This window comes from Tamandua tetradactyla, chromosome 1, assembly GCF_023851605.1.
Source record: "Tamandua tetradactyla isolate mTamTet1 chromosome 1, mTamTet1.pri, whole genome shotgun sequence".
Taxonomy (NCBI): Eukaryota; Metazoa; Chordata; class Mammalia; order Pilosa; family Myrmecophagidae; genus Tamandua; species Tamandua tetradactyla.
In genome coordinates, this window is record NC_135327.1 from 223,422,726 (window position 1) to 223,448,406 (window position 25,681).

The 25,681-nt window shown below is 38.7% G+C and overlaps 1 protein-coding gene and 1 pseudogene across 1 annotated transcript in view; both read right to left on the minus strand.

Moving 5' to 3' along the window:
- Positions 1-25,681, minus strand: part of ANKRD26 (ankyrin repeat domain containing 26) — a 1,272,391-nt gene that overhangs the window by 1,034,218 nt on the left and 212,492 nt on the right. The window lies entirely within an intron of this gene.
- Positions 21,828-25,083, minus strand: LOC143679907 (structural maintenance of chromosomes protein 6 pseudogene; annotated as a pseudogene).

A 25,681-nucleotide genomic window follows, 5' to 3' on the forward strand; every position in this document is an offset into this window, starting at 1 on the left:
CAAGCAAAGAAAGAAAGAAAAACAAACTAACAAAAATTCAACAAATGGCTCTGCAATAACGGGATATTCACATGAAAAAAGAATGAAATGTGACCCTGGGCATACAGCATACAAAAAAAAAAAGAATGTAGATAATGAACAGAGCCAAAAACTTTTGTTACACCATCAAACATATCAATATACACAATATAATGGGAGCCCCATACAAGGAAGGAGAGAAAGGGGCAGAAAGAATATTTCAAGAAATAATTGCCAAAAACTTCCCAAATGTGAAAAAAGACATGAATCTACATATTTAGGAAGCTGAACAAATTCCAGGAAGGATAAACATAAACAAATCCACAACTGAACACATTATCACCAGATTGTCAAAAGCTAAGGACAGGGCCGCAGTGGCTCAGAAAGCAGAGTTCTCACCTGCCATGCCGGAGACCCGGGTTCGATTTCCGGTGCCTACCCATGTAAAAAATAATTTTAAAATTTTAAAACGCTAAGGACAAATGCTTGAAAATGTGAGCATTTCATTGCCACTTTTGGTGCTACTCTTACAGGCAATCTATTCTGCTGACCTGCTTTGTTTCCATGGATCCTGAAAATGCTGTTGGTCATGAGGTTCTGAGGTATCCGCTGATATCTGCAAGTGGGAAGGCTTGGTCTTGATGCTATCTTGGTGGAAGAATACAGACCTGCTGAATCTAGCCGATACTCTTCAGTGCAGTTTAATTTACCAGAAGGAAAATTTCCAGGGACAGACATCTCCTGGGTACAAGAGGAGAAGCACATTAGATGCCTGGCTGTCCTGCTGGACATAGAAGGGCAGGAACCTTAACAAGCAAAGATGGACATCAGTGGTGCATGTGGTCAGCTAGATCAGAGCTTCATCTTCAGCAAAAAAAAAAAAAAAAGGACTTCTAATGAGAAGCAAGTTTATTTCTCAGAGACTTAAAGACTCCAAATTGTTCTTGCATCAGCTGAGCCCTGAAACCCAGGGGTATCAGTCCTTCCAAAAATGACAGCCAGGAATTCATGAGTATCTTCAACTACAAGCAAAACCATTCCTCTACCCCATTATACCTATATCCCTTCACAGCCCGAAGCAGCCAGAACAGTCATCACTCCATATCCCTCAAGACTGAGGGACATATGGTTTGGACTGTTGACAAATGGGTGGTGCGATAGTGGCTCAGTAGCAGAGTTCTCACCTGCTGCGCCAGAGACTCAGGTTTGATTCCCGGTGCCTGCCCATGTTAAAAAACAAAACAAACAAACAAACAAAAAAAACTGATCACCATGTAGATAAATGGGTCTTAGGTAGTGAGATGGGGTTTTCTCTCACCCCATCATTCTTTTAAAGAAGCAACATAAGTGTCCAAACAGCAACCAATATCTAAGTTTTCTTCACATGAAATTCTGCCAAATGGGTCATTTTTCCAGGTCCATTCCAAATAAACTGAGAAAATAGTGAGAAATTCATAGTTCAGTTTTGTCACTTAATTTATCCACACAGCATTGAGCACTTGTCCCTGTTAAAATTCATTGTCAATACATTTGAGACTCAGACTTACAGGTAAGTGATAAACACGTTGATGCATGGATAAATGAAAATGTAAAAAAAATTTTCTCAGAGGCAAAAAGTGTAAAAGTCCCATCTTACGTCCTGCCTTAGATAATATTTTTCTACAGAACTTATTCTTTCCCCCTTTGAGAAGGGCCTGTGAAACATTTCAGAAATATAGACATCTAGGAAGTTAACTCCCTTCTCTCATTTCCTTGAGAGTTTATTTCAGGAGTCTGGCTCCAAATTTTAATTATCCTATAGTGTTTTTTCTTAATCCTTTGGCTAGAGGCAGTTAATAAAGTTCCAATTCCCATTACAGGTGAGTTTAACATGACCTACAACAAACGGTGCCAAGTCTTCTTACATGCGTGTAAGGGGCCCTGTCTGCTTGGCTATAAAGATTTCATTCCATCCCTGCACTCTTTGGAAGATTGCCTGCGATTTGTCACATACTGGTTTCATGCTTAATCAATAACAAAATTGTTTTGCTTTGTCTCTTAAATAAAATCTAAGTACAAAGAATCTTGAAAGCAGCAAAAACAAAAAAATGACTCACACATACAAGGGTTCCTCAATAACATCAACAGTGGATTTCTCCAGCATCCAGAGGTCAGAAGCATCCAGAGGTCAGAAGGCAGTGGGATAACTATTTTAAAATGCTAAATTTTTTTAAAAAGTCAACCAAGATATCTATAGCTAACAAAACTACCCTTCAAAAATGAAAGAGTTGTAACTTAATAAATCCTCTTTATAAAAGCAAAAAGAAAAAGGAGAAATTAAGACATTCCCAGATAAAAGAAGAGGGAGTTCATTGCTAGCAGAACTGCCTTTAAGAAATACTAAGGGGCAGGAGACCTGGGTTCAATTCCCAAACTATACACCCGAAAAAAAAAAAAAGAAATACTAAAAGAGTCCTTCAGGCTGAAATGAAAGGAAAATAGACAGTAACTCAAAGCTGTATTAAAAAGCAGAGAACTCCTTATATTTATATAGGTAAATATAAATATAAAATATTATTGTATTTTTAGTTTGTAACTCTGTTCCCTACATGTTCTAAAAGACATATGCATAAAAGAATAGTGCTAAATCTGTTTGAGTGGGTACACAATGTATAAGGATATGATTTGTAAAACCATAAAGCAGATAGATAGAGGTATAGAGGAGCAGTTTTTGTAGGTTATTGAAGCTAAGTTGGTATAAATTCAAACTAGATTGTTCTAAATTTACTATGTTAATTCTAATCACCATGTAGATTAGAAAATATCTAACAAAATATCTTAATAGTGTACACAAAAAGAAATGAAAAGTTAATAAAAATGATATGCTATGAAAATTCAAATGCAAAACAAGACAGTAAGGGAGGGATGAGTAATAAAACATATATAAGACACAGAAAACAAATAACAGAATGACAGAAGTAAGTCCTTCCTAATCAGTAATTACCTTACATGTGAAAGAATTAAACTCTTCAATCAAGAAATTAAGATTGGCAGAATGGATTTTAAAAATATGATCCATCTATAAGCTGTCTGGTCACTTACATACAAGGAAAGTATAAAGATGGAAAAATATTTTCCATGCAAATACTGTAAGTCCACATAAAATAGACTTTAAGTCGAGAAAGTTTGCAAGCGACAAAGATGAACATTATATTATGATTAAAGGTTTAACACACCAAGAAGATTTAACAATTATAAGCATGTAAGCACAAAATAATGGAGCAGAAAAATATATGAAAAATTGACAGAACTGTAGGAAGAAATGCTGCAGATCTGCAATAATAGTTGGAGACTTTACTAGCCCACTTTCAATAAAGAATAGAATATCTGGACAGAATGTCACTAAGGAAATAGAATGCTTGAGCACCATAGACTAATCAAACCTAGCAGACACACATAGAATACTCCACCCCACAACAACAGAGAACACAATCTTCTCAAGTGCATGTGGATCTTTCTCTATGATAGACCATAGGCCAGGCCATAACTAGTAGGTCAAAGAAGAAATCACAAGGGAAGTTATAAAGTACTTAGAGAGTAGCAAAAATAAAAACACAATATACCAAAACTTAAAGGAAATATATAACAATAAATATCTACGTTGAAAAACTAAGACAGATGTAAAACCAAAAACTTCACATCTTAATAAGCCAGAAAAAGAAGAGGAAACTAAACCCAAGGCTAGCAGAAGGAAAGAAATAATAAAGAATACAGCATAGGTAAAGGAAATAGAGAATAGATAAACAATGGAATCAACTGCAGCAAAAGTGATTTCTTTGGAAAGAACAACAAAATTGACAAACCTTTAGCTAGACTGACAAAGGAAAAAACATGCTGAAAAGAATTAAAATCAGAAATGAAGGGGGGCATTATTACCAACCTTTTGTAAATTACAGATTATAAGAGAAAATTACGAACAATTGTAGACCAACAAATTAGATAGTCTTGATGAAATGGACAAATTCCTAGAAACACAAAAACTACCAAAACTGACTCAAGAAGAACTAGAAAATCTCAACAGCACAATAATAAGTAGAAAGACTTAATCAGTACAGAAAAACCTCCCAACAATAACAACAACAACAACAACAACAAAAAAAACAGAACAAGAGGGCTTCACTGGTGAATACTATCAAACATTTCAAAAAAACAAAACCTAATCCTTCTCAAACTCTTCCAAACTATGGAAGAAGGAACATTTCCTAATTCACACTAAGAGACCAGAATTTACCTGATTGAAAGTCCAACAAGGCCATCACAAGAATAGAAAATTGCAGAGAATAAAAACCTTAACAGAATATTAGTATAATACCATTCATATGTATAATTTATAAATAGAATACCTTTTTCATTGTACTTCCTTTATGCATGAAAATGTGGAAATGCAACTTACTTGAGAAGACTTCTGCAAATGTTTAGTTGATATATCAGGCATACAGTCATTTCATCTGAATAAATTCTTATGTTTATTTCTCTATTTTTTAATAGACATGAACCATATTTCTTGTAGGTTAGGTGAAGCCTCAGCCTATCCCGGTGGAGCTGGGGGGAGTGGACTTGTCCATTCAGAGAGAATGGAGTAACAACATCTACCATAGAATTATGGGCACAGGAATGACAAGGAGTTAAGTTTTGTTTTGCTTTGGTTCTAAATGCATTCAAAGAGAGGCATAAAATTATAGGGTGTCAGGGTTCAGTTTAACAGCTCTCCCTTCTATTTTCTCAAGAACTCTCTCCCGGTCCAACCCTAGTAGATACTATATTTTGTTTAATTAAGGGGTTCCTTAAAAGCCTTATCAAATGAATCTAATAACAATGTTCTCAGTATTGTTTTATCTTTTATATAATGTAAGTGCTAATTTAATTCCACAATAGCTTAAATCATGGACTCCATTCTTTTCTCATATATTGAAATGGTTCTAAGTTCACTCATGAATTACATATCATTAAATTCAACCAGCATTTTTTCATTTCATCATTGTTCTCCTAATTGAATTTGACACTGTTGACCATTCCCTTCTCCTTAAAACACCTTTCCCATGACTTCGAGGATATGGCACGCTCCTGGTTTTCCTGCTACTTCTCTAATGGTTTCTTCATCATCTGTGCAAATGTATTCCCTTCTACCTAACCATTAAATCCTGGATTTGTAACAGACTTGATCCTAAAGCCTTCTCTTTTCATATCTTACTCTTTCTCTCAGCAGTCTGATAACATGTATTCCTCAATTCATATCTTTAACCCATACTTATTCTTCAATAAGAATAAGTCCATAATGAGTCCATATAACCAATCGTTTAGCTGACACCTTCACAAAGACACTTCAAGCTCAACATGTTCCAAACCCAACTCGAGAGCTTCCTACTATGTAAAATTGTATACTGATATTTCCTATTTCATGGTACTACCTGGTCACATAAGCAAGAAACCCAGCAGCTCTTCTTGATATCACCCTCTCTGTACATAATACACATTTTAGTTCTTTCTGAGGTCTTACCAAAGGCTTTTATAGTCACATCCTTAGTTTTATGTGTTGACCATGTTTTCCTGATACTTCCCTGGGTTTGACCTTTGCCCACAGTCATTTCTTAATCTTAGTATTGTTTGCTATCTGAAGAAGCTGGGAACTTTCAAACTCAGCAGTTCCTGGCTTCCTTTGTTAACAACTTTTTCTGTAACTGTACTCTCTTCTTTCACGTTTTGCAATAAACCGCATATAGAAGAAACACAACACCTTCAAATATTGGCTGAGAAGTTCCTTAATTTAATCATCCATCTCACTTAGTACATTTTCTACTTTCTATGTTACCACATTCAACAGTGTTTCTCAGCTTTCTGTCATTACATAAAAGGAACTTTCTCTTCTTCAGTTCCAAATTTATTTTCTCACTTTAAGGCCCCACTGAGAACGTGTTCAAGTGCCATGACATTGCTGCTAATAGACACTTCCAGACCTTTCAGCTTTTCACTCACACTCTTCTCATGATGTTCTAGCTTAGTCCCAAAGTCACATCCACATTCTTAGGTTTCTGTGACAGCAGCAATACCCATCTCTATATTGCTGATACTGGATAATAAAAGAGAGATTGCCAATATCTCTATTTCTAAGAAATTATCCCAAAACATAGTGGCATAGAGCAGCCCACAGTGGCTCAGCAGGCGAGAATGCTCACCTGCCATGCCAGAGGACCCAGGTTCAATTCCCGGTGGCTGCCCATGTAAAAAAAAAATAGTGGCATAAAACAATAATCAGATTTTATATCTCTTAATCTTTCTGTTGTTCAGGAATTGGCTTCGATAGGCTAGACTATCTTGCTATTTCTCACGAGGTTTTTTTATGGTGTTCTCATGAGATTTGGTCACATGAAAGAGGATGCATTTATCTGAAGGATAGACTGGAACTAGAAGGAAATCCATTTTCAAGGAGACTAACTCACATGGTTGGCAAGTTGGACCAGCTACTCCTAAGAGGCCTCAGTGCCTCTCCATATGGACCTCATGTCATAGCAGCTGGCTTCCCTCAGAGCAAGTGAGCTAAGAGAATGGAAGCCAAAATGTCCTTTATGTTCTGTCCTGGGATGTCACACACCATCAACTCTATTGTATTCTACTGGTCTCATGGACTAGTTCTAATTCAGTGTGGAAGGAAACTGCACAAGGGCACGGATACCAGGAGGTTATAACAATTGGAGGCCATCATGGAAGCTAGCTACCAGTTTCTGCAGATTCATTTTTATCCTAGTGATGGGTGTGCCGATTTGAATTTAGACCCCAAAAAAACCATGTCCTTTAATCCTCATTCAATATTGCTGGGTGGGAGCTTTCTGATTGTTCCCATGGAGATGTAACCCACCCACTTGTGGGTGGTAACTTTTGATTAGATGGTTTCCATGGAGATGTATCTCCACCCATTCAAGGTGGGGTTGCCTACTGAAGCCCTTTAAGAGGGAACCATTTTGGAAAAAAGCTTCAGAGCCATGAGAACCATGAAAGCCCATGCAGCCAGAGACCTTTGGAGATGAAGAAAGAAAACGCCCGGAGGGGAGCTTCATGAAACAAGAAGCCTGGAGGGAAAGCTAGCAGATGTTGCCAATTCACCATGTGCCTTTCCAGTTGAGAGAGAAACCCCGAACATCATCAGTCTTCTTGAACCAAGGCATCTTTCCCTGGTTGCCTTAGATTGGACATTTTCACGGCCTTAGAACTGTAAACTTGCAACTTAATAAATTCCCCTTTTTAAAAGCCATTATATTTCTGCTATACTGCATTTCAGCGGCTTACAAACTAGAACAATGGGTCATATTTTCCTTCCTCACATGTCTACTAAATTTTTGTTGGATGCTGGAAACTGTAGAGTATACATTATTGAATACTAGGTTTTGTTTCTTCCTTTAAATTGAACTGTTGGACTTTGATCTAACAGGAAGTTATTTGTATTTCAGACTGATCCTTACAAGGCTTGTTTTGACACGTTGTTAGGGTGATTGTAGAGTGAGTGGTCTTTAGTCCAAGGCTAGTTTTTTTGTTTGTTTGTGTGTTTTATTAATTAACGGGAAAAAAGAAATTAACCCAACATTTAGAAATCACACCACTCTACACATGCAATCAGCAATTCTCAACATCATCACATAGATGTATGATCATAGTTTCTTAGTACATTTGCATCGGTTTAGAAGAACTAGCAACACAACAGAAAAAGATATAGAATGTTAATATAGAGAAAAGAAATAAAAGTAATAATAGTAAAAAAAAACAACAAACAAACAAAAAAAAAAACCTATAGCTCAGATGCAGCTTCATTCAGTGTTTTAACATGATTACTTTACAATTAGGTATTATTGTGCTGTCCATTTTTGAGTTTTTGTATCTAGTCCTGTTGCACAGTCTGTATCCCTTCAGCTCCAATTACCCATTATCTTACCCTGTTTCTAACTCCTGCTGGACTCTGTTACCAATGACATATTCCAAGTTTATTCTCGAATGTCCGTTCACATCAGTAGGACCATACAGTATTTGTCCTTTAGTTTTTGGCTGGACTCACTCAGCATAATATTCTCTAGGTCCATCCATGTTATTACATGCTTCATAAGTTTATCCTGTCTTAAAGCTGCATAATATTCCATCGTATGTATATACCACAGTTTGTTTAGCCATTCTTCTGTTGATGGACATTTTGGCTGTTTCCATCTCTTTGCAATTGTAAATAACGCTGCTATAAACATTGGTGTGCAAATGTCCGTTTGTGTCTTTGCCCTTAAGTCCTTTGAGTAGATACCCAGCAATGGTATTGCTGGGTCATATGGCAATTCTATATTCAGCTTTTTGAGGAACCGCCAAACTGCCTTCCACAGTGGTTGCACCATTTGACATTCCCACCAACAGTGGATAAGTGTGCCTCTTTCTCCACATCCTCTCCAGCACTTGTCATTTTCTGTTTTGTTGATAATGGCCATTCTGGTGGGTGTGAGATGATATCTCATTGTGGTTTTGATTTGCATTTCTCTAATGGCCAGGGACATTGAGCATCTCTTCATGTGCCTTTTGGCCATTTGTATTTCCTCTTCTGAGAGGTGTCTGTTCAAGTCTTTTTCCCATTTTGTAATTGGGTTGGCTGTCTTTTTGTTGTTGAGTTGAACAATCTCTTTATAAATTCTGGATACTAGACCTTTATCTGATATGTCATTTCCAAATATTATCTCCCATTGTGTAGGCTGTCTTTCTACTTTCTTGATGAAGTTCTTTGATGCACAAAAGTGTTTAATTTTGAGGAGCTCCCATTTATTTATTTCCTTCTTCAGTGCTCTTGCTTTAGGTTTAAGGTCCATAAAACCACCTCCAATTGTAAGATTCATAAGATATCTCCCAACATTTTCCTCTAACTGTTTTATGGTCTTAGACCTAATGTTTAGATCTTTGATCCATTTTGAGTTAACTTTTGTATAGGGTGTGAGACATGGGTCTTCTTTCATTCTTTTGCATATGGCTATCCAGTTCTCTAGGCACCATTTATTGAAGAGACTGTTCTGTCCCAGGTGAGTTGGCTTGACTGCCTTATCAAAGATCAAATGTCCATAGATGAGAGGGTCTATATCTGAGCACTCTATTCGATTCCATTGGTCGATATATCTATCTTTATGCCAATACCATGCTGTCTTGACCACTGTGGCATCATAATATGCCTTAAAGCCCGGCAGCGCGAGACCTCTAGCTTCATTTTTTTTTCCTCAAGATGTTTTTAGCAACTCGGGGCACCCTGCCCTTCCAGATAAATTTGCTTATTGGTTTTTCTATTTCTGAAAAATAAGTTGTTGGGATTTTGATTGGTATTGCATTGAATCTGTAAATCAATTTAGGTAGGATTGACATCTTAACTATATTTAGTCTTCCAATCTATGAACACGGTATGCCCTTCCATCTATTTAGGTCTTCTGTGATTTCTTTTAGCAGTTTTTTGTAGTTTTCTTTATATAGGTTTTTTGTCTTTTTAGTTAAATTTATTCCTAGGTATTTTATTCTTTTAGTTGCAATTGTAAATGGGATTCGTTTCTAGATTTCCCCCTCAGCTTGTTCATTGCTCATGTATAGAAATGCTACAGATTTTTGAATGTTGATCTTGTAACCTGCTACTTTGCTGTACTCATTTATTAGCTCTAGTAGTTTTGTTGTGGATTTTTGCAGGTTTTCGACGTATAGTATCATATCATCTGCAAACAGTGATAGTTTTACTTCTTCCTTTCCAATTTTGATGCCTTGTATTTCTTTTTCTTGTCTAATTGCTCTGGCTAGAACCTCCAACACAATGTTGAATAATAGTGGTGATAATGGACATCCTTGTCTTGTTCCTGATCTTAGGGGGAAAGTTTTCAATTTTTCCCCATTGAGGATGATATTAGCTGTGGGTTTTTCATATATTCCCTCTATCATTTTAAGGAAGTTCCCTTGTATTCCTATCTTTTGAAGTGTTTTCAACAGGAAAGGATGTTGAATCTTGTCAAATGCCTTCTCTGCATCAATTGAGATGATCATGTGATTTTTCTGTTTTGATTTGTTGATATGGTGTATTACATTAATTGATTTTCTTATGTTGAACCATCCTTGCATACCTGGGATGAATCCTACTTGATGTATAATTCTTTTAATGTGTTGCTGGATTCGATTTGCTAGAATTTTGTTGAGGATTTTTGCCTCTATATTCATTAGAGAGATTGGTCTGTAGTTTTCTTTTTATGTAATATCTTTGCCTGGTTTTGGTATGAGGGTGATGTTGGCTTCGTAGAATGAATTAGGTAGTTTTCCCTCCACTTCAATTTTTTTGAAGAGTTTGAGGAGAGTTGGTACTAATTCTTTCTGGAATGTTTGATAGAATTCACATGTGAAGCCGTCTGGTCCTGGACTTTTCTTTTTAGGAAGCTTTTGAATGACTAATTCAATTTCTTTACTTGTGATTCGTTTGTTGAGGTCATCTATGTCTTTTTGAGTCAAAGTTGGTTGTTCATGTCTTTCCAGGAACCCGTCCATTTCATCTAAATTGTTGTATTTATTAGCGTAAAGTTGTTCATAGTATCCTGTTATTACCTCCTTTATTTCTGTGAGGTCAGTAGTTATGTCTCCTCTTCCATTTCTGATCTTATTTATTTGCATCCTCTCTCTTCTTCTTTTTGTCAGTCTTGCTAGGGGCCCATCAATCTTATTGATTTTCTCATAGAACCAACTTCTGGTCTTATTGATTTTCTCTATTGTTTTCATGTTTTCAATTTCATTTATTTCTGCTCTAATCTTTGTTATTTCTTTCCTTTTGCTTGCTTTGGGATTAGTTTGCTGTTCTTTCTCCAGTTCTTCCAAGTGGACAGTTAATTCCCTAATTTTTGCCTTTTCTTCTTTTCTGATATACGCATTTAGGGCAATAAATTTCCCTCTTAGCACTGCCTTTGCTGCGTCCCATAAGTTTTGATATGTTGTGTTTTCATTTTCATTCACCTCGAGGTATTTACTAATTTCTCTTGCAATTTCTTCTTTGACCCACTTGTTGTTTAAGAGTGTGTTGTTGAGCCTCCACGTATTTGTGAATTTTCTGGCACTCCACCTATTGTTGATTTCCAACTTCATTCCTTTATGATCCGAGAAAGTGTTGTGTATGATTTCAATCTTTTTAAATTTGTTAAGACTTGCTTTGTGACCCAGCATATGGTCTATCTTTGAGAATGATCCATGAGCACTTGAGAAAAAGGTGTATCCTGCTGTTGTGGGATGTAATGTCCTATAAATGTCTGTTAAGTCTAGCTCATTTATAGTAATATTCAGATTCTCTATTTCTCCAAGGCTAGTTTTGCCTTACCATTAGGCATAACTCTCAGGGTTTCTACTGACTGTCCCAGGTGTTTAGTGAGTTTTCTGCATTTTGGTTGATCAAAACTCAAACATCTCAGCTTTGAAAATTTTTGTTGAGCTTTTGTCTCTCTGATCATGCTTTATGTGGCATCATGAAATTTCATTCTATGTATGTGTGCTTAAGTATTTAGTAAGAGAGTCTTTGGTCAGGCTTTGCCTGACTCTATGAGGTTCATCCTACACATGTGTGATTAGGTATTTAGAGACAAACTGAGGAGGATCCCATGCAGATTTCTGGAATTCTCTATCTCCATAGCTCCCTCCTCTCTTGCACTCTGCCTCGCGTATTCCAGCCACTCTAGCCCCTCCAAACTCGGATCTGTCTCCTCCTCAACTTAGAGAGAATGTCATGATTTGCCTGGGTCCATCTTCCTGTCCTGCCATGCAAAAAACATCTGTTTGTAGAAGCACAGGACAATTTTAGGGCTCACCTCATTTGTTTCCTTTCTTTCGTGGATCACAGTTCTTCACTGTCTGCCATCTAGTTTCTGGAAACAGTTATCTAACATATTTTCTCCAGGTGTTTACAATAAGAAGACAGGCTCTCTCCCACTTACTATTTTATTTCATCATGGCTGGAAACAGAAATTCCCGCCCCCACCCCGATATTTTCTGTTTATATTATTCATTTTTTTGTCTAAGTTACAATTAGGTTTTCTCCAGTTCATTCACTTGAAGTATATTCTCAAGCAAATGAAGTATACAGGATTTCAATATATTTAGAGACTTCATTTTCTCTTAACATATTAATAGACATAGGATACTACAGATGGTCTCAGATTCCTCTGACAGATCCTTACATTTTTTAAAAAGGCTTTGCTTTATGGAAGTAAATAGCCTTTCAAGAAAACTGCATAAGAGTAATATATACTATACCAAATGTCCAAAAAGTCCAGAAATTGTCTTCCAAGTAATATTTTCACCCCCAAATTGCAAAGAGCAAATCACCAATAGAAAATATCCTTTACTGCTGCAAGTCAAGATAAAGTAACTTTACATCCCCATAGCCACCTTCTCCTCCCACCCCCACAAACACACATGTTTTCTCTATTTCTTTAAGGAGAAAGATCCTGGAAGTGGATGAGCAATTTAACTATAAATTTGTTGGTTAGTATTTGTCAAAGTCTAACATTCACACTTTTTAAAGAAAAAGGATGTATCGGCCATATAAGATTCAAATGATAACATAGCTATACTTATAATTGAACACACAAGTACTTACAGTTACCATAATGATATAATGCTCAGTTCATACTTGATATCTGTTATTGCTTATATATTACATCAATAAAAATTAAAATCCTTATTATCTAATGCTGTGCAAAGATGAGCTGATATTCCTGGAAATTATAGATTTGAAATAAATTTACTTTTTATTTTCTCATATCAATAGAGAGGAAAAGAATTCATTTTCTTTTTTATCTAGGTTAGTGAAAAAGAATATATTCTTTTCCTTGAAAAGAAAAAGTTTTTTAAATATCTAAAGTGCAAAATATTCTCAAAAGAGACCTGGCCTAGAACAGATGGGAAATCGCTTCAGGTCCTGTCCCTTCCACTGTGTGTGGAAGGGGCCCACAACCAACCACTGCCCACATCTCCCTCAGGCAAGGAGACAGGCCATTCAGGGGGAGCCTTCCAAACCACACTCCATGTTAGCCATTGCGGACGTGATCAGGAGAGCACCCTCTAGCCATACCCTACCCAGGAAGAGGAAGGGTAGACACGGGAGCTTGACAACGCTTTCTCCTCCTCAACAGCAGTATCCATGGACTCTTTCAAGAGTTACATGCTGTTTTTGTTTGCTAAAGCTGCCCAAATGCAACACACCAGAGATGGATTGGCTTTTAATAAGGGGATTTATTTAATTAAAAATTAATAGTTTCTCAGAGGGGAGGCAGCTAGCTGTCACCTGAGGTTCTCTGTCACATGAGAAGGCACAGGGCAATGTCTACCCTCTTCTCTTCTGGCTCTTGGGCTCCAATGGCTTTCCCCAGGGCGATTTCTTTCTGCATCCCCAAACATTTGGGCAGAGCTGCAAGTGCTGAGATGAGGTATGCTGAGCTCCTGAGCTCTCTTCTAACCTCTCTCTTTTAAGCCTCCAAGCTAATTAAATTGAACCTCACTCATTGAGGAAATCTTTCCCCTTAACCGCCGGCAAATGTAATAGCCGTAGATGCATTTCACATGCTGATGATTTTTAAGTCCACAGCAACAGAACAATGGGGCAACATCCCCGGGCCAAGTTGAACCTAACTTCCACATGTGCCTAGCATGATAAGTATGCAGTTCATTGATTTATTTCACAAGTATTTTGTGAGCCATTGCATTGTGGCAGGCATTCTCAAGCATTGGTCATAAACAATGAACAAAATTAACAGGAGTCCCTGCCTCCATGCAACTTCAATCCTAGTGACTGAGAGAGAAAACACCAAGATAAGTAAGTAAATATATAACATGTTAGGAAGTGATAACAAGCATGGACAAACCTAACAGCAACTAACATGAAACCTCAAAAGGTTTTGTGAGTCCTTGTCAATAAATAGGGCTCTGTGCGTGCACACACGTGGATGGGAAAGGCAGAAAATTATCCCTATGTCTATCACCCAACTGCAGAGAAAGGAAAGCTTCTTCTTATATTAACATGCTGTGTTAGGGTTCTCTAGAGAAACAATCAAAAGGAGAGATTTGTAAATATGAGATTTATATAGGTATCTCACACAACCATAGGAATGGAAGAGACCAAAACCCACAGGGTAGGCTGTGAAGCTGACAGCTCTGATGAAGGGTCTGGAAGAAACACACAGGAGAGGCTCCATGACTGAAGAAGCAGTAAAAGAACATCCCTTCTCCCTTAAAAGCCTTCTACTGATTGGATTATTTCATTGGTGGGCTCTGCTTTCGTCGACTGCAGATGTAATCAGCCACAGCTGCAATCAACTTGACTGATGATTTAATACACCAGCCTTCAGGTTTATCAACCAGCCAGGAAATATCCTGGCAGCAATGGCCAGGCCGGTGCTTGCCTGACCAGACCACTGAGTATATCACCTGGCCAGGTTGACAACAGCACTGAACCATCACACATGTATTAACTTGGAAAGTAAATTAGGGCAATGGCAGTGCAGGGTTCCTGCATATTACCAATCATGATTATTGTTTCATTTCTCTTTTCTGAAATGGCTTGGGGTAAGCATCAATTTCTGGGTATGAGCAAGGAAATTGATTTGGAATTATAAAGCATGCACAATTATTTAAACAGAATTTATTAAATTGAAGAATTTGCTGTAAGGATTATAGTTTTTAGCAAGTAGGAAACAATAAAAAGAATTGATAATCTAGGGAGTTGCACAAGAAAAAAATCCCACACCTCATTATTTTGCCATAACAAAAGCCTTCACTCACTGACCACTCCAGCCAAGCTCTTCAGAAGGTCTGGGGAAGGGACTCTGATATATCCAGGAGTGATTAAACTTGTTTTATGGAGAAATTCTATCTTCTTGAAAGTAGGCTAAAGAGAAAAATAAAGGAATTCCACATGTGACATGACTGAATCCAGCCAAAGGGACGTTTTCCTGAATTCCAATATAATATCCGCCCCCTCTGTACAGAACCCATCTGCTCTACAAAGCATATGTAGGTAGAGTGACTTTGGGACATACAACATTTAATGTCTAGCAAGAAAGAGAGCTATAGCAGAAAAAAATGCATGGGAGTATGCTTTGAGGAAAAATAAGTCATTAGGTATTCAAAAAAATAGGTATTCCAGGTGTCCAAAGTCATTCTTAAAGGATTCAACTGATACCATCTAAAGAAAAATCACATTCCTTTTTCTTCTTTCGTCCTATTGGTCCAATATAGTAAAATTTACATACATAAGGCTTCAGGTTGGGTAAACCCATGTGGAATGATTCAAATGATAATTATTCTAAATGTCATGAGTAAAATCAAATTCATGATTTTAAAAGACTTTGGAAAAATTAATCAAATGAAGTAAATAGGTCTTCTTCATCCAAAAGAAGAACCACATTCCAGGTGTTAAACTGCTGTGGAAATCATAAAAGAAATGTTAATAGGAAAAACACACAGTTTGTCAATAAGAACCTAAAGCCAACTAAATCTTGAGCCATGAATCAACTGCAGGCCATGATGAAGCTGTTGAGGTGCTTTCAAAACCGTTTATTGAAGAATCAGGCACTTGGGATTGAACTTGTTAAGCCTGACTCTCTTAAGCAGGTATGCATACTTCTTTGGATGTCACCAATTGAGGCAGCAGCCATCACACACGCACACACACACTCTCACACTCACAGTTGTGAGCCTGCAGCACTGAACCAGGCACCCAATACTTTAAGGTTTTACTTGCCATTTTGCTCTTTTTACTAAGAGTTCTTTCTCCCATGATGATTTCTATAGATTTTTTTTTCTCTCTGTATCAGGCAATGAATGAAATCATGTACTTATACCCCCATGTAAAATATAGAAGGCTTTTCTTTCTTAACCTCTGTCTTCTTCTCAGAGTGAATATGTTTCTAAAGCAGTCTTCTACCACGTTATTCAAATAACAGCTCACCAAACAAGGTTCCCTCTAAAATAGTGCGCCTGTATCTTTCATCAACTTTAATGGAAATTATATGTAAGCAAACGCCCAGCACTGGGTTTGAAAGTCAAAGAGGGGACAAGACATTATGAATTTTTCAGATTGCTGACCAAGGAATATATTTCATTTCCTACATTATCAACATTATTTAAAATGAAGGTTATGACATTTCTGAAACAAATGTGGTAACTTTAAAAACAATCAGTAGCTTACTTTTAATTCATGGCGTTTTTGGGGGGGAGGGTGTTTAAAAAGAATTATGCTACTGAGGACTTTTACCAATAATGATAGTAATAAGATGAATAAAAGCTATTGTGGGGCGATGCAACAGTGGCTTAGTGGCAGAATTCTCACCTACCATGCCAGAGACCTGGGTTTGATTCCCAGTGCCTGCCCATGCCAAAAAAACAGCTCGTGTCACAAAATCCCTTTGCCAGTAAGTAAAATCTATAGTGTTGATGCCCCTTTTCAGTAATATTTGCAGATTTTTCACCCAACTGATGGTTCATTTCATCGTCACATGGTCAAATGTTTTCAAGACAAACCCTTGTCCAACAATCCTTATTTATTTTCTTGCTGAAATGCAGTTAAATGAGTATAGTTTCAGGTTAACTTCAGGTTATTTTGAGAAACACTCTTTGTCCATTCCCTAAGAAAAAGCTTCATATTTCCTTTATATGACGTCTGCTCCCAATCAAGTCACTTTTATAGCAGATTTTGACAGCAAAAACTTCTCAGCTAATCGTTTTTCTAGGGTAAAGCTCTAATTCTCATGTGTGTGTTTCCCCTTCCTCTATATCCACTGCCATTGGCTAGAGAGAAAAAGGTGAGTTTTGAAAGATACCAGTCAAAAATGGTTATTTGCCTTAGTTTGGCTAAGTCATCTGCCACTGATCAAAGGAAAAATCTTCAAACCACTGGCTGTTGGCAGCATGAAAGGGGATATATGTAAGATCCAAGACCAATTTTGGATACTCTGTACTGAATATTACATTGCCACATTTATTCTGGGTTTAACTATGGTGAGGGCAAATTGGGTACATAGCCTTACAAGTGAAATTTGGGGGTACCGTGAATTACATCTACCTGTGCTGTTTGAGAAGAACAGAGGTGCTCAACCTATTGTAGTTGGTTCAAGGATTCCAAAGCAGAGTAAGGAAAAGATTTGACCACCAGAGGGCAGTAACACACAAGCTATTTGGGGTGGGGTGGGGGGACGCTGTTTTGAAAGATTGTGGAGTGAAGGGAAATTTCCTTCCCAAAGCTGTTGAGTGACCCAGAAGGGGATGCAGGACCAGTGAAAACTCCTGGGAGAGAAGCGAGGGCAAGTTTAGGGTCTCAGCAATGTTACAAGGTCAGCTCAGCCACCCCCAAGGGCTGAAGTGGCTTGGGGCCTTATAACTGCAGGATTTTATCTTATCTATGGTTGGTAGATGTCAGGCACAGTTTCAGAGGGTTTGCAAAGCAGGTCAGCTCCAAATGGCTACAAATTGCTTTTTCGAGCTATCTGAAAAATAATTGCCTATGTGGGAGGATTTGAGTTTGGTGGGGGCCGACTTTGAGGTCACAGCCCACAGCCAACACCTCCCTCCCTAGTCTAGAAAACACCATGCAAGGGGGGCACATGGGATTTCTCCATTTTGGTCGCTTCCTCTCTAGATCATCTCCAGCCATGGACTTGCACAGACCAATGTCACATTGCACAGCAGTGAGAGGAGAAATGGTTCTAGCTCCTGCTTCAGAGACCCTAATCTTATCTCCTAAATATCCAAGACCGACTCAAACTGGGGCTGGTACAACACATGACAAAAACAGCAAAACCCAACGCAAATGATGTACTGTGCTTGTTCACAATCATAAGGCAAAAACGGTGATATTTCTCTGGATGTGATGCTTATTCTGAAGGGGAAGGCTCTCCTGTCCCGGAGCCAAGGTGATTTCTTTTAAACTACAAATGTGGCGCCTTAAGTGTTTTAAAATGTGGAAGTCAACGGATATCGTTTTTCGATAAAATTGATTACACTGAAGAAACAAGGGAGCATTCAAGCCATGGGGCTTCCAAGGCAGGCACCTCCCTCCTCTGAGATAATACGACATCACCTGCCTTGGAGCCCACAGACCCAGTTTGACAAACAAGTCATTTTTAATTAAAAATTGTCCTTTAGGGAAGCATCTGGGGAACGAAGTTGACTGTGACAAGAAAGGCCAGCACAGAAGTCAGGGAGCGCACCAGGGTAAAAAGTTCTCTCCCCCTCCACTTGACCCTCCCAGGCCTCCCTCCTGTTTGCTGCTGGTTGGAGGGTGGGGTTCAGGGGAGAGGGGTAAGGTCACAGCGACTCTGGCTGTGGTCCCCTCTGTTCAGGGAGACTTTTCCCTGTGGACCTCATTTGTGGGTTTCTAGCATTCCCTGAGTCAGGTGTGCTCCAGCTGGTTGAGCCACTCACCCTCCAGCTGCTGAGGCCCCCCAGCCTCCTGCCAGGGGCCTCTCTTGGCCATTCAAACCACATCATGGACGTGGGTTGACTTTTTTTTTTTTTTTTTTTTTTTAAAGAGAGAGGGAGGAAGGGAAGGAAAGACAGAGAAGGAAGGAAGGATGGAAGGAAGGAAGGGAAACATCTTTAAACATTTTCTTGTTTTTTATTATATTTTGTTTGTTAGTGGGTTGACGTTTTCAATCTACCTACAAGCCTTTCTTTTGAGAATGGCACATCATGTGGTCCAGGTGATTCTTAAGGGGCAGTCATCAAGGTCCTCGCCCCCACCCCCACCCTAGGAGTGGGCATGTAACCAGACCCATCAGTCAGCGTGCTTTGAAGGAATGCTGGAAGAGAAAGGGGCTTCCTGCTGAACTCCACGGCTAGAAACTTTACCTTGGCCTGCCGCTGCTGGGGCAATCTCACCGTCACATGGACAGACAACACAGAGAAAAGCAGAGCCCAGAGTGGAGGCCTCGATCCACCTTTGTGAGATGTCATTCCAGCCCTGAACCTTTACATCTCCTGAGCTGATAAATTCCTTTTTTGCTTCAGTTAGTTAGCACCCGTTCCTTCATTTGCAACCCAAAGAGACCTGACAATTGCAGAGGAGGAAAGCAGGTGATAAAGAGAGGGTGGGAAGAGGACCTTCACACAGGGGTAGCTAGAAAACAGCCTTAAACAGCAGTTATGACAGGGAGTTAGCTGGTTTCCCAATTGGTTCCCTCCACTCATCTTTTGAAGGCCACATACCAGAAAATGTTTCAAAGTCAGATCAAAGCTGAGAAGTTGGTGGAATTGTCTTCTGCTTCTTAGGCATGCTTCTCCTCCCCTAGTCTCTTCTTTCTTCTCTCTCAACACCCCCAGAGTGCTCTCCTCACTCCAAAATATTGTTGCAGAGAGAACCTACCCATATCTCTCACTTCTCACCCTGCTCCTTCAGGCTCAGCCAACTTACATCCTTGATCAGGTCTCACTCTAGACAAGGAGCTCCTGGCCAAGACTGCTTCACAACTGAGTTCTGTCTGCCTAGCTGAATTTAGACTGCCCCCTTGCCTGTTTGTTTGCATCTCAAGTCCTTTGCTTCCACCCAGTTCTAGGGATTGCATAAATCCTTATCAACCCCAGACGCTTCCACCCCTCCATTCCTCTCCCCCAGTCACTGAGATGTGAACATCCTAATCCAACCTTGAAGCTAAGAAAGCTTCCTTACAGTGGACCATATCCCTTTGCAGTGCATTCTTTTTATTTTTTTCAAGTGCTCAAATTTTTATTTTAATTCTTACAAAATATGGTAGTAATGAACCCAACCTAAACAGACATGTACATGTACGTATGTACAAACTTTACCTCTGAAAAATAATCTATAAAAGTAGATGGTTAAAAAAAAACTTAAGATTTAAAACCAGTTCTGTGCAGTTGATTTTCTCAAAGTAAATTAACAATAATCTTAAATTGCTGGTTATTGTTCATTTTTTAGGCTTATTTACACATTTTATGATAGTCATAAGCATAAAGGAGCTCATCTGTATTTTAGAAATATCTTCATTTTCGTTTTATTTCACCCAATAGTCTGGAATTTTTATTCCCCTTTATAAGTCTTTCAATATAAGGACACAGCATATTAAGTTACAAAATCCACTCCGATCGTTTCTTCTCCTGAGTCACAGATCAGAAAAGCAAAGTAGTTTGTCCTCTTTCAGGATCAGACATTTGAAGACTTTTACTAAGTTTACTTGAAGGAAGTGAGCTCAGACTTTGAGGAATAAGCAAGATAAATTGTCTAAAGCCCTGGGCCTCTGCCGTCTTGAGGATCCTGTCCATTGCAATTCTCCTGTTTACCATATCCACGTAGACATCAGATTCATCCAGGCATCTGGAAGGGGATTCAGCAATGGGCCACAGAGAAAGGATGAAGCAAACCACAGGAAAAGGAGCATTCACCTCCAGGTAAGGTCCTCATGTCATTGAAAGCAGCTTTATTTTCCTCTCCTGGCTGACCTGATACAGTAAGAGTTTCATTTTTGTGGTCAAAATTCATTTTTCTGCAATAGGCCTGCTGAGATAGCAGATTGTTTAAGGTACAATTTGCATCTTAAGGCCAAACATCTTCTAACCTGCTGTGCTTTGCATCTATGGGTCAGTATTCCTTCAAGTAATTTAAAAAACCTTTTTAGTTCTTACTTTGTTATCCAGATCAAGGCAGGTCTCTCTTGCTTCTTGGTGTTGCCTCATTATTTCCTCTCAGTCTCCATGACTAGCATGTCCTGCCACTATCTTTTGTCTTAATCAATTAATTTCTTTGTCTAGAATGGATGCAGATTTTTTCTACTTCTGTTTGCTCTAGGCAGATCTGTCTTGGTTGTGACATTTTCTCCTCTAGTTCTTTCTCTTTCATATCCAGTACTCCTTTCTTTTTATTTAAAGTATCCAAGAATTCTTTCTGTCTGTCTTCATAATGCCACTTTCCTTGTTTTTGGTCATCCACTACAGAACCAGCAAGGTTTAATTCATCCTTAAGTGGATCTGCTAGCTCTGATAGCTGACTAATTATCAATTTAATAGCATCATACTTGTTTTCTGCTTCTATTTTCAAACTTTTGAGATTCTCTGTTCTAGTTTGCTAGCTGCTGGGATGCAACATACCAGAAACGGAATGGCTTTTAAAAAGGGGAATTCAATAAATTGCAAGGTTTACAGTTCTAAGGCTAAGAAAATATCCCAATTAAAACAAGTCTATAGAAACGTTCAATGTAAGGCATCCAGGGAAAGATACCTTGGTTCAAGAAGGCCAATGAAGTTAGTGTTCCTCTCTCAAGTGGAAAGGCACATGGCGAACATGGTCAGGGTTTCTCTCTCGGCTGGAAGGGCAGATGGAGAACATGGCATCATTTGCTAGCTTCCTCTCCAGCTCCCTGGGAGGCATTTTCCTTCTTCATCTCCAGAAGTTGCTGGCTGGCGGATGCTCTGCTTCGTGGCTCTGTGGCGTTCTCTGTTGTGGCTTCCTCGTGGCTCGGTCGTTCTTCTTTGCTCTCTCCAAATCTCGTGGCTTTCTTTCTTATTGTTCTCTAGCTTTTTCCAAAGTCATCTTCTTTTAAAGGATTCCAGTAAAACCAATCAAGACACACCTAGAATGAATGGAGACACGTCTCCACCGAATCCAGTTTAACACCCACTCTTGAGTAAATCACATCTCCATGGAGAGAATCTAATAAAGCTCCCAACATGCAGTATTGACTAGGGATTAGAAGAAATGGCTACAAAATGGGATTAGGATTAAAACATGGCTTTTCTAGAGTTCATGTATGCTTTCAAACCGGCACATTCTCCATATTTTCTTTTTGTTGCTCCAAACTTTTCTCAACCAGTTTCATTTTGTTTTTATTTTCTTGAGCTTCATCTTCCAGGGTTACAATATCTACAGCCTGTTCTTCTCTATTCCGTAGTCCCCAAATTTCAGAAAGACTTTTTCTTATTTTCATCTGTAACTCTTCATAATGTAGTTGACACCTTTTAAGAAGTTCTTCATGGTGTTGAAAATCCTTTTCAAGGGCAGACAAATGTTGTTGAAGACTTAATATCTGGGCCTTCTTATTTTCAACCTCATTCTCCAAGTGGCTTATTTCAGAATCTACACCTCTGCTTAGGAATTTAGGTCTTGTATTTTCAGATGAATAATGACATCCTGCAAAAATTTGATCACCATCAGCAGTAAAAACTACTCTACAGTTCCTGGGTGGCTTTCAGGACTGTGTGACTGCACTAGCTACAGAATTATTATTATTATTATTATTATTATTATTTTACCAATGACATATTCCAAGTTTATTCTCGAATGTCGGTTCACATCAGTGGGACCATACAGTATTTTTCCTTTAGTTTTTGGCTAGACTCACTCAGCATAATGTTCTCTAGGTCCATCCATGTTATTACATGCTTCATAAGTTTATCCTGTCTTAAAGCTGCATAATATTCCATTGTATGCATATACCACAGTTTGTTTAGCCACTCGTCTGTTGATGGACATTTTGGCTGTTTCCATCTCTTTGCAATTGTAAATAACGCTGCTATAAACATTGGTGTGCAAATGTCCGTTTGTGTCTTTGCCCTTAAGTCCTTTGAGTAGATACCCAGCAATGGTATTGCTGGTACAGAATTATTTTTGATTGACAGCACTGTCTCTATTTCTTTCCTGTTAATTAGGCTGTTGGCAACTTAACAGCATTATCTATTTCCAAAGCCATCAGAATTGTTAGAAACTCTGGATGATAAGCAGCCCTTTGTCTTACATCATACATCTCACTCCAAAACTCAGAATTCTTTCTCTGTGGCTGGGCAGTCCCTGGCGAATAAAACGTTTTCATCAGTGCCTGAAGTACTCTTTCATCAGCCTGATTATAGCAACGATAGGCTTGCAGAAGTCCTGTTAAGCAAGATTCACTAGCCACAGCAAGCTTGGGGTCCCAAAGATGAATGCAAGCTCCTAAGGGGCCTACAGGTTTGTAGGTAAGATGTCCGCCTCTATAAGCATCATCTATTGCTTCAATAAGAGCTGGAAGATGAGGGCCAAATCTTTTCAGTCCATCAGTTTTACTACCATTCAACCCTTTCAGTTGCCTCTGATTATAATCCAGCGTGGGCTTCACATCTAATTCTTTCCTTTTAATTCTGTTATGTTCTCCTTTGTCCTTTCTATGGCTTGTTGAAACTTCGATCTCATGTTAACTGAACTTTCTTGATACTTTAGGGTTTTAATTTTAATTTTTTAACATTTTGTTGTTGTTTCTTTTTTTTTGCCTTTTCAAACACTCAGGTTCCAAAGATTCATCAGTACTTTTTTTCAGTTCTTCAGTTCTTTTACAAAGCCATTTGTCATTTTTCTTTAATGCTTTATATTCATTTAGTGAATGGTTATATAAATCTTCAGCTTCATTATAGGCCCTTTTCTTAACAGCAACATCTCCTGTCAATACCGTACATTCTGGTGCTCGTGCATTTGTCTCTTGGCTAATTTTTTCTAGTTTAGCTTGAATATCCTTGTGTTTGTTTTGTGCTTTAAGCCTGACCTGCTGCTCTTCCATTTTCCTGTCAAGTTTAGCAGTACTATCTTCTCCAATTTTGATATTATCTCTGATAACATTCAACTGTTTTTCAATTTCATTGACCACTGCCCAAACCATTTCATGTTTCAAGTATTCTAAATTAGTTTTCGTGGTAGTGAAACCAGCAATACTTTGAAAACTTTCCTCTTTCTCCAAAACCTGATGCTTTAGTTTAGTAAATTGCTCTTCTCCTTGATTTATCTGCTCCTTTGTCCTTTCTTTTGTTTCCGTTATGTATGAATAATCTTCCTTTATTTGTTCAAGTTCGGTTACTTTCATAAATAATTAATATTTGTTACTGGGCTGGTGTGAAAGGATTATGTGCCCTTTAGAAAAAATGTGCTTTAATCCTGATCCAATCTTGTGGGAGCAACAATTTCTTTTAATCCCTACCCATCACTGCTGGCTGGAAACTTGACTGGATTATCTCCACAGGGTTTTGACTCCCCCAGTTGTGGGTATTAACCTTCAATTAGAGGGAGATGGGATTCCACCCATTCCAGGTGAGTCTAGATTAGTTTACTGGAATCCTTTAAAAGAGGAGGCATTTTGGAGAAAGCTTCATAACAACTAGAAAGCCTCAAGAACTAGCAGGGCCCATGCAGCTAGAGACTTTGGAGATGAAGAAGGCATATGCCCCCAGGGGAGCTTCATGAAACGAGAAGCCTGGAGAGAAAGCTAGCAGACGTCACTATGTTCACCATGTGCCTTCCCAGTTGAGAGAGAAACCCTGAACTTCATTGGCCTTCTTGAAGCAAGGTCTTTTCCTGGATGCCTTAGATTGGACATTTTTTTTTATTTGCAAATATAAAATTTATAAAAGTGTCTAGATTGGACATTTCTATAGCCTTGCTTTAACTTGGGCATTTTCACAGGCTTAGAGCTGTAAATTTGCAACTTAATAAGTCCCCCTTTTTAAAAGTCATACTGTTTCTGGTACATTGCATTCTGGCAGCTAGCAAACTACAACAGTCATCCTCATTTTCAGACTGAAAAAACTGCTTGTTTATTTCTTGTGTTAGAACAGCAGCAGGATTAACTTCCCGTATGTTCAAATGATCAACAATTGCAATCAGCCCTGCTTCCCTTTTTTGTGTGTAAGATCAACTTCCACCTATGCTGATGTGCTGCTGTGCAATAATAGTCACCACACGTATGTCTACATGTATCATCTCCTCGGTTTCTTAAAGTTACTGAGCTCTCTGCTGAATTCCGTTGTTTCCAACAACAAAGGTGACATTGAACCACATTTAAAGGGCCCCAGCACCGAATGACATATAAAGTTTCTTAGCTGAATACTCACTATTATTCCAACTTCTGATGGAGTCAAAGTAGAGGCACCATTAGTGAAAGAAACTGTTCATTCATCTTCATCATCATCTTTATCAAAATTTTCCATCTCTTCCTGTCTTGGTCTTTTGACATTCTCAGAAGACAAGAAAATTTCTTCCTTTCTTTTGGCCATCAGATCTGTCGAGATCTGGAGGAGCCCAGTTCATGGGGCTATCACTGCATGGCCTGGTGCTGGGGCCACTCAGGGCAGTCTTGGCACCAGCAGCTGCCATTGGCCCACCACAAGCACGTGCACCACAGGGAAACACAGGAGCCAGGCCGCCTCGGCATCCACCACCCACAGTGTATTCTTTATGCACACGCTCAAGTGGTCCCAAACATTTCCATGTTGAAGAGAGTATAATATAGGAGTGATTATGGCTCTTGTACACATTTAGGCCACATATCTCTTCTCTAAAGTTTTTTGATAATTGATATATAATATCTGATACCGTTTTATTCTCAGTCAGTCATGTTCAGACACTGTCTTAGTGTGCCCGGCTGCTATGACAAATACCACACAATGGGCTAGCTTAACTACAGGAATTTATTGGCTCACAGTTTCCAATTTATTGGAAAGCTGGAAGCATAAAATCAGGCTATTGGAGTTCCAGGAAGATGACAGAATATGGTCAGGTTCGCCTCTGCTCCAGGGAACAGCTAGAGAAGGGACGGGAAGGCCACTGAGATGATGACCCCAGGGTGTAAGTGACCTGGGAGGGTCTTCTACA